Source organism: Diceros bicornis, chromosome 30 (assembly GCF_020826845.1).
Source record: "Diceros bicornis minor isolate mBicDic1 chromosome 30, mDicBic1.mat.cur, whole genome shotgun sequence".
In the NCBI taxonomy this organism is placed as follows: Eukaryota; Metazoa; Chordata; class Mammalia; order Perissodactyla; family Rhinocerotidae; genus Diceros; species Diceros bicornis.
The window spans coordinates 9,711,399-9,725,599 of NC_080769.1; the positions used below are offsets into that span (position 1 = coordinate 9,711,399).

Genomic DNA, 14,201 nt, shown 5'->3' on the forward strand with positions numbered 1-14,201 from the left:
TCATTTTGGTTGTGGGCTTATTTTTCCAGAACAAATGGAATGAAAATTACACAGTCATCACAACAACTGCTTACCACATCAGGTCTGTTCTTGTTTCTTCACAACTATGACTTTATTTCACCTCGAAAACATTCCCGTGAGATATTTTCCCCACTTCACCCCACTTTTCAAAAGAAGAGAATGAGATTGAATTGTACTCTAATCTGGCTTGCTGACATTGACTTTGCTATCCTACTTTTCATAAGAACAGTGCTGTGATTTTCAACTTCAAAGTAGAAATATAGATTTAAGAGCTGGTTTGTTCAGATGATTCATAGTAATAACCCACCTGGAATAACTCTGAGATGTTGCTTCATTCTTTGTGATCCTACTCTCCCTCCTTCATTCTCTTCCTTCCTTTATTTGACCTTTTTTCCCCCAACATTGCAATATTGAGATACACTGCTAAGATACTAAAACACGTAGTAATGAATACAGTAGAATCAGAGTTGTTTTCTCACATGGTTTAATTTTTTTCTGGGAATCTCTGGACCTGCCATCAGGAATCATAGTTACACACATGTAGAAAGTGTTGAGAACTTAGCTCAACTTTATGGAAGAATGGTGATAGAATTGAGTCTACAGGGAAAGATAGAGAAGTAGATGCTGTGAAGATTCCTCCCACATTCTCTGGGATCCTCTCACCATCTCCGTTGAATGCCTGCCAATGGCAAGCAGCAGCTGGAACCTACTTTTCCCAATATGTGGTGGCAGAAGTGACAAGAAATTACACCACATCAGACACAGCACTTGAGGGAGACATGGGGGTATGCCATCCCCTTCACCCTTTAGCTGGGATAATTTTGAGGTTTGGAATTTGTATCATTCTCCAGAATTTCCCCTCAGGATGAAAACTGCTCACTCCCTGTGATAGCTGACTTAATGCAAGCTTTATTGGATGTATTTTCTTCCCTGTGTCCACTTCTCCTCTCTCCCATCCATTCACTGCTCCTTTGGGAGAAGTGATTGTACATGAATCCTTGGCTCAGCATCTGCTTCTGTGGGAACCAAAACCAACACAGGTAATAAAGACTTGATGTCTCAAGACAATATCATGAAAAGATTTAGGGCTTTGAGATAAAAAAGAAAGTAATTATTGGAGACAGTAAGAACTGAAAAACTACTCAAAAATTATAATTTGTTAAAGATGAAAGACTTATTTGATATGGCTTCACTTCACTTTGATTCCATTAAGTTTGACCCAAAGCGCATTTATCTACTGTGAACAAGTTGAGGAGAGGACTAGAGAGGTACAAATGATTGCAATACAGAGGGGTGAGCATAATAAAATTGGAATGTAATAGATCCAGTGGAAAACAAATGTTAAAGCTTTCAACTCACCTTGAGTAATTCCAGGAAAATCTCTTTAGACATTTATCTTGTATCATTTTCATTGAGGTATAATTTACATACATGAGATTCACCCATGATAATGTAATTCAATGATTTTAGTAAATTTATAGAGTTATGCATTAATTTTCCCAGTTATCCACATTAGGGGATATAGTTGACAAGCATAGAGGTATATATTATCAGAGGAAGCATTTGATAGGTTATGTAATTTTTCAAGTAATTTTAGAAGGGCATTCACCTGCTTTTTAATGTGCTTTAGCAGAGATGACACATTGGAAGATTCATCAGGTATAAAAACACAGCATTCAGTTTGAATGACTGCACATGTACCACCTTGGGATATAGTTAGACTACCTAAGGCCATTCTATTTTAAAGGACAGCCTTCCTCATTAAAGACATTTCAGTATTTAGTAAGGCTATTCCTGCTTGACTAAGGTTAAGGGATTTTGAGTAAATTTAGTCAGGGCTTATGTATGTGATCTGACATCTTTTAGCCCCAAGGAAGGAACAAATATAACGACTAGGTGATCATATCAGTGGAATACTGAATGAGTCTCTCTGGCCTTAAAGAAAGGAAGTTTGGCAACATGTGTTAGCTCTGGGTGAATCCTTCCCCGCATCCAAGAGAAACCAAGAGTGCAGTGTGCTAGCCATCTGGGTGGTAGCCAAGGCCAGAGGTTTGTTCCACATAACCGTTGAGTTCCATGAGGAGCCACCCAATCATTGCCTGGCCCTTGAGACCAGTCTGTTCTCAACAAATCACTTTCTGTCAGTATGATAGTATTCTGGAAACTTTAAATGGAACACTTGTAAAGTGGTTATATGGTTTAAGCATGACAAAGGTTTAAATGAGGAGATATAATGTTGGGAATACAGGCCTGGTCTGAAGTCTTGGGATAGCCCTCTACAACAGACACCATCTTCTTCTCATGCTGGCTTGGAGATATTTGTCTTGGTCAGTTGAAGTTGGGTATCAGAAATAGGAACTGAAAGCCAGACAGTTAGAGAAAACTTTGGAATGAGAAAGTGAATCCATGAGTCTATGCCTTTTGATTTTGCAGTGCGTGAATTGGTTAAGGGTACCTGGTATGGTCCTTTCCAATGGGCCTGCAAAGAGTCTTTTATCTGGTGTCTTTTCCAATAAACAAAATCTCCAGGTTATAGTCCATGATGCTTAAGGTCTTCATCTCCTGGGAGCTTGCTGTGAAAAGAATCAGCTACCAATGTTTCCTTTTTTATTTAGTGTCTCAAGGAGACGTTGAAAATAATGTAAGATTTCTGCTTTAAGTAAAGTTGGTTCATACATTCCTTCATCTAATTGTACACACCATCCTGTTATTATTTCAAAACGCGATAGCTGATGTTTCCCAAATGGTCCCAAATGGTGCAGATCTAAGATTGAAGAGTATTAGCAGAAGAGCTTTAGGCCATAAGAGATTAAATGCATCTGAAACCTTTGCCAATTGATTTTTTTTTTAATTTTATTTATTTATTTTCCCCAAAGCCCCAGTAATAGTTGTATCTCATAGCTGCACATCCTTCTAGTTGCTGTATGTGGGACGCGGCCTCAGCATGGCCGGAGAAGCGATGTGTCGGTGTGCGCCCGGGATCCAAACCTGGGCAGCTGGTAGCGGAGCATGCGCACTTAACCGCTAAGACACGGGGCCGGGCCCTGTTCCTATATTTTTTAGCCAAACCATATTGGTCTAAATATTGGTTTTTGGTACAAAAATTAACATCCAAATTCCAGGAAATGTATCTGATTTGCAAGAAAAAAGGGAAAAAGATGAAGGGCAATAATTAAAGAGAAAATGCCAGATGATACTGTCTCTCCCCTTTTTTTAAGATTTCATTTTTTATTTTTATTTTTTTATTGAGGTATAGTTGACATATAACATTATATTAGTTTCAGGTGTACAACGTAATGAATCATTTTTTGTATATATTGCAAAATGATCGCCACAATAAGTCTAGTTAACATTCATAGACTGTGCTTTTTTAAATGGCTCTCTTTCCTGTCTCAGGCCTTGATCCCATTAAATTTCAGACTGGGAGGTCTTAAAAGAACTCAGACCAACCCTATAAGCTGCCATGTCTCCCCTTATTGTTAAAGGAGACTTAAAAGTATGCTGTGTTCACTGAAATGATCTCTATATATTTAACTGTACTCGCCCACTTCCCCCTTAAATTTACATTTTTCAACCATTCTGGTCTCCCACAAACGTTTGCTTCCTGGTCAGGGGCAGATAACATCCTATGATCCAGCAACAATAGGATGCCCTGCAGGACCCCTGAAACCTCTGTTTTGGGACCACAGGGCAGAGCATACCTCTGATTTCCCTGCTCCAAAAGCTTTGCCAGACTTCTCAGGATATAAAGGCTGGTTAATAAATCCTAATGCCCCCTTGATCCCTTGCAGGAAATGGAAACAATAGCCTCAGCAACCACACCAGGAGTGGTGTGGACTACTGCAAGAGGAGATAACAAACTTCATTTAGTGAATGCCGACTATATTAAAAAATGACCAGGGAAGAAATTCTTATGCTTTTTGCAGAGCCCGTAAACTCCACCCAGACAGTCAGCTGGACCACGCTCCTATGGATATGGAGATAAACACCTTCCATGACTGCCCCACTTTCCTCTGGTAAAGGAACAGCTCTCTGGGAGAGAGACTACAAAAATGACAAAGAACAAACTTATCAAATACAGGTGTTGCCCCTTATGTGGGCTAGCTGTGTTTGTCTGTTTGGACTGGGTGCTTGGGATAATTGAGAGCCTCAGGCTCAATAATTCTGACCCAAGGATTACTACAAGCCTCTGGACAACCAAACATGCTGCCATAACACTTGGATATTTCAAAATCAGAAAGGTATTGAGCCTCTCCCAAATTTCCACAGACCCATATACCACTGCATGTAGCTAAGTTGGCACCTCAGCGAGCACAGCAGAACCTCACCCTAAAACAAAGGGCATGCGCCAAATGGCTGGCCTGAACAGCCTGCATGCAGGCCCACTCACAAGGCCAAGGTAATAAACATGGACACATCTTAGCTGAGGTGACTCTGAATTCACACTTATTGACATGTACTCAGGTTGCCCCAAGAAACCTGACCTTAATTTGCAGCCGGGCTCCCGTCATGACCTATCTCAGCAAAATTGGATTTCTTTTAAAAACCTTCATGCCACCTCACTTACATTGGCTTTTCAATGTGCTTTCGGTGAACAAGTTATGTGGTCAGGTTCAGGAAGCACACACCAGCAGGCCAGGCCTCTGCCAGATGCATGCTGGATAACCCACAAGATCTCATTGACGTCTGCAGTCCAGTTCTCATGCCCAACAATGCCAGCAGGTTCTCCAGATTACCCAGGGACATTTGAATTTTAGAGATCCTAAGGTTAGTAACCCCTAACAACTTGAATGAACAGTGACTTGGGAAGGCTCTCATCACCCTAGCCCAAGAGCTCACTGCTGGAGAGGACAGCAACTCAGATGTCATCTCCAATGCCACTCCTCCATTCCCTGGGACCACCACAAGGATCCACGCCACCCACATGAAACTACAACCCTGCGCCCCCTCAGTGACCAACTTTACCGTGGAGCACTGCCTCAAAGAATGGGACCCAACAGACATGACTGACTTTCCATATATTGCTGCTTACTTGCCTTCTGACCCTGCCTTGCTCAAGAACTCCTGCAAAACCATGAGTTTTGTCCCTCATATCTGTGACTCTATCATAACTTATGCCTAGCTTCTTTGGCTTCAAGATGAAATCCATTGCAACTCTCCTAAAACAAGGCTGCCCATCACTATTACTACACTATCTTGTATAAATGGCTCACTAGAGGAAGTCTCATCCCTCTGTGCACTCCTAAAAAGTACAGGAGACTCTGTTGGCCCCCACCACACACTACCATGAGGCCTCCACTAACACCTACTTTCTCTCTAGCACTACAGGATATGCATCCCAGCACTTCTGTTCCACATCACACCACAAAAGCACTAAACTTATCCCCTCCCACTCCTGCTCTTCCCTACTGCCATAGCAACACCACCAACCTCTATATCCAGGTCGCTGAGATCATGGCTAATGCTTTAAACTCAGGAGACCATTGGACTTGCCATGATCACTCTCTTTACCAAACCAGTCATACACATCTACCCAGCAAATGTCTGTATCGGCAATGACAAATATTGGACTATCAACCTCACAGCCCATGCCCATCTGTCTCCCACCATGTATTCCTCTCATCCCTGTCAGGATATCATTAACTGCTCACAATATTCCTCCCTCAGGGTAACATTTCAAATTCACAGTTGGGGATGGTACCTGGTAGACACAGTCCACTTCTGTGCCACACCATCTACTGTCATGCCCACCTCAACTCTTGAATCATATGACATAATCCATTTACAATCACCCTCCCTTACATATCATTCCAGAAACAGGGCTATCAGATTGCTCTATAGAATTGACACCCCCACTTGACCCCCTCAATGCTCCATCTCTTTTGCAATCCCTTTTCCCACAGGCCAGCTCTCAATCTACTGCTTCCCCATCACTGTAGATTGTCTATTCTCATTGAATTTACCCCTGGGCTTCCAAAACCATCTCCATAGTCACCAGCAAGCCCTATTCATTACATTTAAAGTATAATAATCATTATACCTATGCAATGGATAATCCTTGGAATGTAAGGCACTGCTCATTCCAAAGTGGGACTGGCTCAGCAGGGCAAACTTACAGAGGCCAACAAGCAAGTGCTCCAAGCTTTCATCTCTCAAATGACGCAAAGACAACCAGCCCTTGGTCTCTTAAATTAAGGTCAAAGCTCATTAGCTAAAATGATCCTTAACTGTTTAGCCCTTGACTTACTGCTGGCTGACCATGGACGTATTTGCAAAATTGTACTAACTTCCTGGTGTATGTCCATTAATAACACATGCCAAGTGGCCCAGCTAATCAAAGATATGAACACTCCTATGACTATTATCAAAGAAGTTTTACATAATTAAACTTTACAATTGTACTAGCACATTACTCCATGACCCAGACATCTCTCAGCTTTCCATGGACTTATTTTCATGTTTCCTACCCATCAAATGGGGAGCTTGGCTCTGTGCTCTGCTTCAAGGGGTCATGATGACTATCCTAGAAATAGCCTATGCTAGTCTCACCTTATACAAGGGTCTTCTATGACACAGATCTCAACTTCCCAAGTCTCCTATGTAATCTCAACCAGTACCCCAAATACACATAATTCATATAGTGATCTTAAAGCATCACACGCCAGTTGTATTGATGAATCTTGTAGTTTCTGTAAATCGATGATTTAACATCTACAAAATGGCCACTAGCTTTTCCAAGTAAATCTCAGCTTACCCATTAACATCTGGAGACTTTAGATAGCCTCAAATCAAATGGTCTAAAAGTCAAATCAAATGGGAATTTCCCGGGGGCAACACTTTCAAACATAGGTAGCCAATCCTAAGCCTGCTTACCCTGCCTTGTCCATTTCTTCCTGCGGAGACCACAATAAAAGTGTTTTTCCGTAGTTCTGCTCCCTCTCCCTGCCTCATGGGCACCCCGGTGATTCCCTGAATGACCTTCTGTGGTGTGTGCTGTGTTCTCTCCAGGAAACAGTGAGTATAACAAAACATAAAACTCTTTCTAGTTTCTCTCTCCGGATGTGCATCTCACCTCACCATACCTCACCCAAAGTAACATGATTAAAAGAGAGTACTATACATTTTAGATTACCATAGTTTTGAAATTGGGAATTGTGAGTTCTCCAAAACTTTCTTATTCTGTTTTCAAGATTGTTTTGTCTATTCAGGGACCCTTGTAATTCCATATGAATTTGAAGATTGGCTTTTCCATTTCTGCGGAAAAAAAAAAGGCCGTTGGAATTTTGATTGCATTGAATGTATAGATCGCTTTGGGTAGTCTTGACATGATGATAATATTATCTTCCTATCCATGAGCACATGATGTCTTTCCATTTATTTAGGTCTTCTTTAAATCCTTTCAGCAATATTTTGTCATTTGCAGTGCAAAAAGCTTTCACCTCTTTGGCAAATTTTTTTTCCCTGCTAATTTATCCTTTTAGATGCTATTGGAAATGGAATTGCCTTCCCAATCTCCTTTTCTCATTGTTCATTGCTGCTGTATGGAAACACAACAAATTTTTGGATGTTGATATTGTATCCTGCAACTTTGCTGAATTCATCATAAGCTGTAGTAACTTCTTGTAGATTCTTTGGGATTTCCTCTGTATAGGATTGTGTCATCTCCAAATAAAGATGGTTGTATTTTTTCCTTCCAATCTGGAAGCCCTTCATTTCTTTTTCTTGTCTAATTGCTCTGGCTGGAATTTCCAGTACAATATTGAACAGCAGTAGTGAATGGTCTTTCACCATTGAGTTTGACATTAGCAGTGGATTTTTCATAAACGCCTTTTATCATGTTGAATACCTTCCCTTCTATTTTTAGTTTTCTGAGTTTTTATAATGAAGGAATGTCAGATTTTGTCAAATTCAATTACTGCATCAGAATGATATAGCAGTTTTTCAGCTTTTGTTCTATTGATGTGATGTATTACATTTTTTTTACTTACTTATGTTGAACCCCCATGCATCCCTGAGATAAATCTCACTCAGTTGTGGTGTTTAATCCTTATAAAGCACAGTTGGATTTTGTTTGCTAGTATTTTAAGAATTTTTGTATTTATAATAATGAAATACATGAGTCTGTAATGTTGTTTTCTTGTGATGGTTTCATCTGGATTTGGTGTCAGTGTAATGCTTGCCTCATAGAGTGAGTTAGGAAATGTTCTCTCCTACTTTTTGGAAGAGTTTGAAAAAATTAGTGTTGATGTTTCTGTAAATCTGTGGTACAATTCATCATGGAAGCCCTCTGGTCCTCCATGTTTCTTTGTTGGGAGGCTTTAAATTACTGATTCAATTTCTTTACATCTCATAGCTCTGTTGCGTTTTCATTTCTTCTTGAGACAGTTTAGGTCCTGTGTGTGTTACTAGAAATTTATCAATTTAATCTAGGTTATCTAATTCGTTGGCACACAATTGCTCATAATATTCTCTTATAATCCTTTTCATTTCCCAATGGTCAGTAGTAACAATTTCAGTTACTAGCATCTTCTTTTTCTTTTGACTAAAGGTTGTCAATTTCATTGACCTTTTTAAAGAAACAACTTTTGGTTTCATTGTTCCATTGTTTTTCTAGTCTCCATTTTATTTATATCTCTTGTAATTATTATTATTTCCTTCCTTCTGTAAGATTTCTGTTTAGTTTGTTCTTCTTTTCTAGTTCCTTAAGGTGGAGTTAAGTTGTTAATTTGATGTTTCTCTTCTTTTTTAATGTAGGTGTTTTTATCCATCCAGTGGCAACCATCAACTCTCAACTTAGCCCAACCGTCAGTGAACTCAGCCCAGGAATTAAGAACACCACTGAGCCAGTGGCTTACCTTTCCATTTAGTTGGTGGAATGGAAGATGAAGATTCTCCAAAAGTGGTAGCTATCTAAAGGTAAAATCAAAATGTTTCTGGCCAGCCTGCTGCATTCTACTCTACCATTTCCATTTGACTAGCAAAGCCTGTTCAAACTCCCCTTGCTGATCACTAGGTTCTATGGAGATGCCAGGCCAGAGTCACAAGACCCCCTTGATTCAAGCATTCAGGTTTAGCAAGAGTTAGTAGCACATTCATAGCTGCCTTTTTCAAAAAGGAGTGTGGTTGGTGGTTATATCAGGCATATGATGCTATAGTAGGGTGTAATGGCCTCTGTTCATACTCCAAAAAAGCTTTCTTCTCCTGGGATTCTATTATGTTTCTGTTAGACCACCTGGAATGGACACAATGTGTGGCAATTTCAGAAACATCTGACACAGGAGAAGGAATTACAAGCATGTGACACATCCATACCAATTATACACCCAACAGAAACCACAACAGTACAGTGACTGGGCCCATAGGACCCTTCCCACAAGGTCACTTAAGCTTTTTCTTCATAATGCCAAATATGCCCAAACCCTTACAGAAATGTGGAGCAAGGAGTCTGAAATGCATGTGTCATAGGCTAGTGACAGCAACGAAGACAGTTACTGGGAGATTACACTATCCATTGACAGAGAGCAAGAGTAGTGTAGGGTGATTGGATGGGTAACCTGTGGGGAAAGGTGAAGGTGGCACAGGGTCTGTGCTCAAGTGCCACTGTTGCTTCCTCCCTCGTGGGCAGTGGATGTATCTCCTAGTACCGACCAAGGCACAGGTGCATCTTTCTTTCTGCTCGACAGTGCCTAGCATGTTGGCTACTCCTGTACCTAAAGCCACTTCTCCCACAAGAATAGGCAGGATGATAATTCAATGCTCATATCCAATAGAACCATAACAGTTTGAGCCCCTTCTTTTCCTGAAGTTTCCAAGCATAGGAGATGTGTGTATATGGCTTGTAGTCCTCCTTAGGGAGAGGGAAAGTGATCAGGAGCATGGAGAAAGAGAGGGGCCCCACAGGAGTGAGCAACGTCTTGCATTCACTTTCTGCTTCAAGTGGCTTCTCACTCACACCTCATCCAAAGACAATTCTGTTTTCATTTCACCCAAAGTACTAAATCAAATAGAAGGTCCTCATTGCTGACACCATTTGTTTAACCTTTGACCTACTCACCCAGCAGCCACATTGTCTTCTGACTGCAACAGCGGGGCTTAGTGCCCCATAATAATACCATCCCCTCCTACACATGCCCAGAGGAAAGAGAACCACCAAGGCCCCATAGGAGTGGCTTGTTCCAATCCTACGTCTTGCCACTAAGCCTCATGAATATGTAGGACAAGAAGAGGATCCTTATTCCCCTCTTCTTGCCCACAACTTGGGCAAACCTCTTGCCCAAGGGAGTTCATTACTGCATTCCAGGGAGTCTTACATCTCCAAACCCATTCTGTGGAAGCTTCTCCTTTGTCACAAAGCTGTGTCTCTCTCAGCATGCCATTTTCATTGCCAAAACTCCGGGAGCCATATTGAATATAATAAGTTAGCCTGTTCCTATTTCATGGATGCTGGCAAAGGACCTGAGACTGTGGAGTCAGATAGCACGAGATGATTACTCACAGGGTAACAAGCAGTAGAGCATCAGCATGTTTGTATTGGTTCTCTTTGTCCCAAAGTCCCTCAGGAGTGACACAAATAGCCCACATAGATGTCTGCACATACACTGGGTTGTGATACAGGAAAGTAATGATGAGTTTGGGGAAACCCATTCTCTTACATCAAGTTAGTAAGCAAGCCTGCTCTTTGACCCAGTAGGAGAGAGGATCTCATCCTTCACGGTTGCTCACTGCAAACATAATCCTGAGAAATGGTCTGGGGAAAGTTGGTCAGGGCTTTGCATTCTTGGCATGCTCAGCAAGATAAGTGGGAGCAAAGACCCATGGAGCAGTACTTTTCAGCAATCCACCGTGGCCTCTGGTGATTTTTCACATGAATATGCCACTCTGTCAGACACTGACCAACAAAGTTTGGGACCAAATATGCTCAGTTTATGTCATACAGCATTTATTAGTGCTACTATCACTAGGAGTACAGGCAGCAGGATGAGGCCAACCTTTAGTATTAACCTCTCCAATGACCCTCAAGATCGTAGATTCAGTCAACTGTGAACAAGTTCAAGTGAGGACTGATAGGTCTTATTTCAGACAATCAAGATGTCATCTAAGGCCAGTCTATTATCCCTTACAACCCACACAAGGGAGTAAAGGCTAATCTGCTATATTTGGTTTTGTTCCTAATAACTGAAGGCTGTGACAGACAGACTAAACTAAACAGCAACACTCATACCCATAGGGAACCACTCCACAACCCACTCCCCTCCACAAACATATAACACAAAAGGCACAGGTCATTCCTTCTCAGGGTTTATTTTTAAGCTTGATAATGATTACCATTACACAGGTTTGATTAAGCCCCATGCAAAGTGTCATCAAGCAGCTGCATCCTCGATGGCCAGTCATGACATAACTCAAGGCTGCTTGAACTTCAGAAGTATATGAATTTGTATCATACAGATTGATATGAGGATGTGCTGGCCTCTGTGTCTCTACTCAATGACCACAACCAGTGATGGCATAAAGCACACCAGATTGTCATGATTAGTCTCGTTAATAAGTTTTTCTTTTTCCATAGCACATAGACGGAATGACAAACCCAGCAGCCAGTCACATATCCAGCTCCAGCTGTTGCTTGACTCAGGCAGACAATATGGTTGTTTTTCCACGCTGTGGTGCTGGATTTTTGACCACCTCCTTACACTGCCTGAGTTCAAAAGTATCCTCTTCCCAAGTGCTGTGGTTGTTGCTCTCCCTCATAGCCATGAAATCTGCCTGTATAACCTCTTCTTCTCTACACTCACCTTCTGCTTGCATACTGACCTTTTATCTGCATGTATAGGGTGTGAGAGGAGAAAGATTTTTTTAAAAAACTCATAGAGATATATTTTATCCCCAGCTTGGCCAGTGTGAGCCATTATAGAAGTAGTCAGTGAGCAATAAATTCAGGCAAGCAGTCATGGTCTTCACAGTGTAAGACCATGTCAATCCAACAAGAGAATGCAGGTGGCTATAATAGGATTAAGTGTGAATTAAGTGAATCCTGTCAGCCCAGTGTTGGCCATTTTCAACATGGAAGATGTAGCAACTAGACTGGCCTGGCATGGCTATCAGGAGGAAAGAAAGGCACACTGTGCCCAAAAATGGTCAGGACAGAATCACAAATATACGAAATAGATTTACAGAACCACCCAGAAAACAATGTTTGTCCACTGAGTATACTTATATGTTCATTAAAGCTTGAGGGAGGAGTGAAGCCCCTCACACATTGCATATATTCATGTGGTTTCTCTTCAGTGTGAATTCTGGTCTGTGAACTAAGTCCTTAGCATTTACAAAGGCTTTCCAACATTCTCTACAGACATCAGCCTTCTCTACACTGTAAACTCTTACATGTTCATTAAAACCTTAGATATTAGTGAGAATATTTCCACATTCATAGATTTTCTCTCTGGTGTGAGTTTTTTCCTGGCTTTGAAGTGAATAAGGACAATTAAGGGATTTCCTACATTCCTTACCTTGATCATTTCTCTCCAGTGTGAGTTCTTTCATGTCCTTGAACTGAACGGAGACAACTGAAGACTTTCCCACATCCCTTATATTGATAGAGTTTCTCCCCAGGGTGAATTATTTCATGACTTCAAAAGTAAGTGGGAGAATTAAAGGCTTTACTACACAGTGCACATTCAGAGGATTTCTATCCAGTATGTATTCTTTTGTGAATTTGAAATGAACTGAAATAACTGAAGTCTTTCCCACATGGTTTACATTCATAGGGATTTTCTCAAGTGTGAGTTCATATGTGCATATTAAGATTTGTGGAACATATAAATGCCTTTGCCTTTGCAAATTCCTTACATGTGTATCGTTTTTGGCACTGTGAGTCTGCAAGTGCATATTCAGGCATCAGGAATATATAAACACTTTCCCACATATCTTATACTCAAAGAGCTTCTCTAGTGTGGGACTGCATGGGAAATTAAAATATGCATAATATCTAAAGTCTTTTCCATTCTTTACTTTCATAGGAAGTGTTTTGCAGTGTGAGTTTGTATAAGCACAGCAAGGCTTGTGGAGAGAATACAAGATTTTCCATATTCCATCTATAGAGCTTTTCTCCATTGTGAGTTCTCACATGTGCCTGAAGGTATGAGTGATTAACAAAGGCTTTCCCACAGTCAGTGCATCAAAGGATTACTTTTGTGTGCATATTCTCTGGTACAGAGTATTTGGAATCAGGCTGATGACTTTTCCAGACTGATAAAGCTGAAAATTTCTCTCCAGTATAGTTTTCTTGGGTAGATTCAGAAAGCCTTTTCCATAATGATTATCCTCATAAGTGTTCCCTGTATTTTGAACACTCCGGTGTGTCTTAAGATATGAGTGTTCCCTGAAGACTTTCCACATGTTTATAGCATAGAGTTCCCCTCCATTTTGGGTTCTTCCCTGTTGATGAGGGTACGAATGATAATTAAATGATTTTTCAGGCTCATTAAGAGATTACATCTATCTCAAGACAGAAACATTACCATGTTTATGATTTTTACCATTTTCATTACAAGCATACAAACCTGCTCTGCTGATTTCTTTCAAATTGAATGTCAAAACTATCCTGCCACAATTCTATGCCATCTACTCTAATTTTAAAATGATTCCTGTAGTGTTTCATAAAATTGTTTGTAAAACTCATCTTAGAGGCCAGCCCCATGGCGTAGTGGTTAAGTTCTGTGTGCTCCACTTTGGCGGCCCAGGTTCACAGGTTCAGATCCTAGGCACTGACTCATCAGTGGTTCGGATCCCGGGTGCGCACCGACGCACCACTTCTCCGGCCATGCTGAGGTGGCGTCCCACGTACAGTAACTAGAAGGATGTGCAACTATGACATACAACTATCTGCTGGGGCTTTGGGGAAGGAAAAAAAGGAGGATTGGCAATAGATGTTAGCTCCGAGCCAGTCTTCCTCAGCAAAAAGAGGAGGATTAGCATGGATGTTAGCTCAGGGCTGATCTTCCTTGAAAAAAAGAAAAAAAAAAGAAATACCTGTCCATAATTAGAAGGACCTCAAAGTGCTTGAGGCTTTATTGCTGATATTAAATTTATACATCAGACTGCGTATTGCACTGGATGTTCAAATTTTCTTAGGTTTGAGATTTTTCAAAAGAAGAATGTGGAAAAACTACACTTAGTCCAAA

The 14,201-nt window shown here is 40.9% G+C and overlaps 1 protein-coding gene across 3 annotated transcripts in view; it reads right to left on the bottom strand.

Moving 5' to 3' along the window:
- Positions 1-14,201, bottom strand: part of LOC131394410 (zinc finger protein 266-like) — a 194,388-nt gene that overhangs the window by 75,645 nt on the left and 104,542 nt on the right. The window lies entirely within an intron of this gene.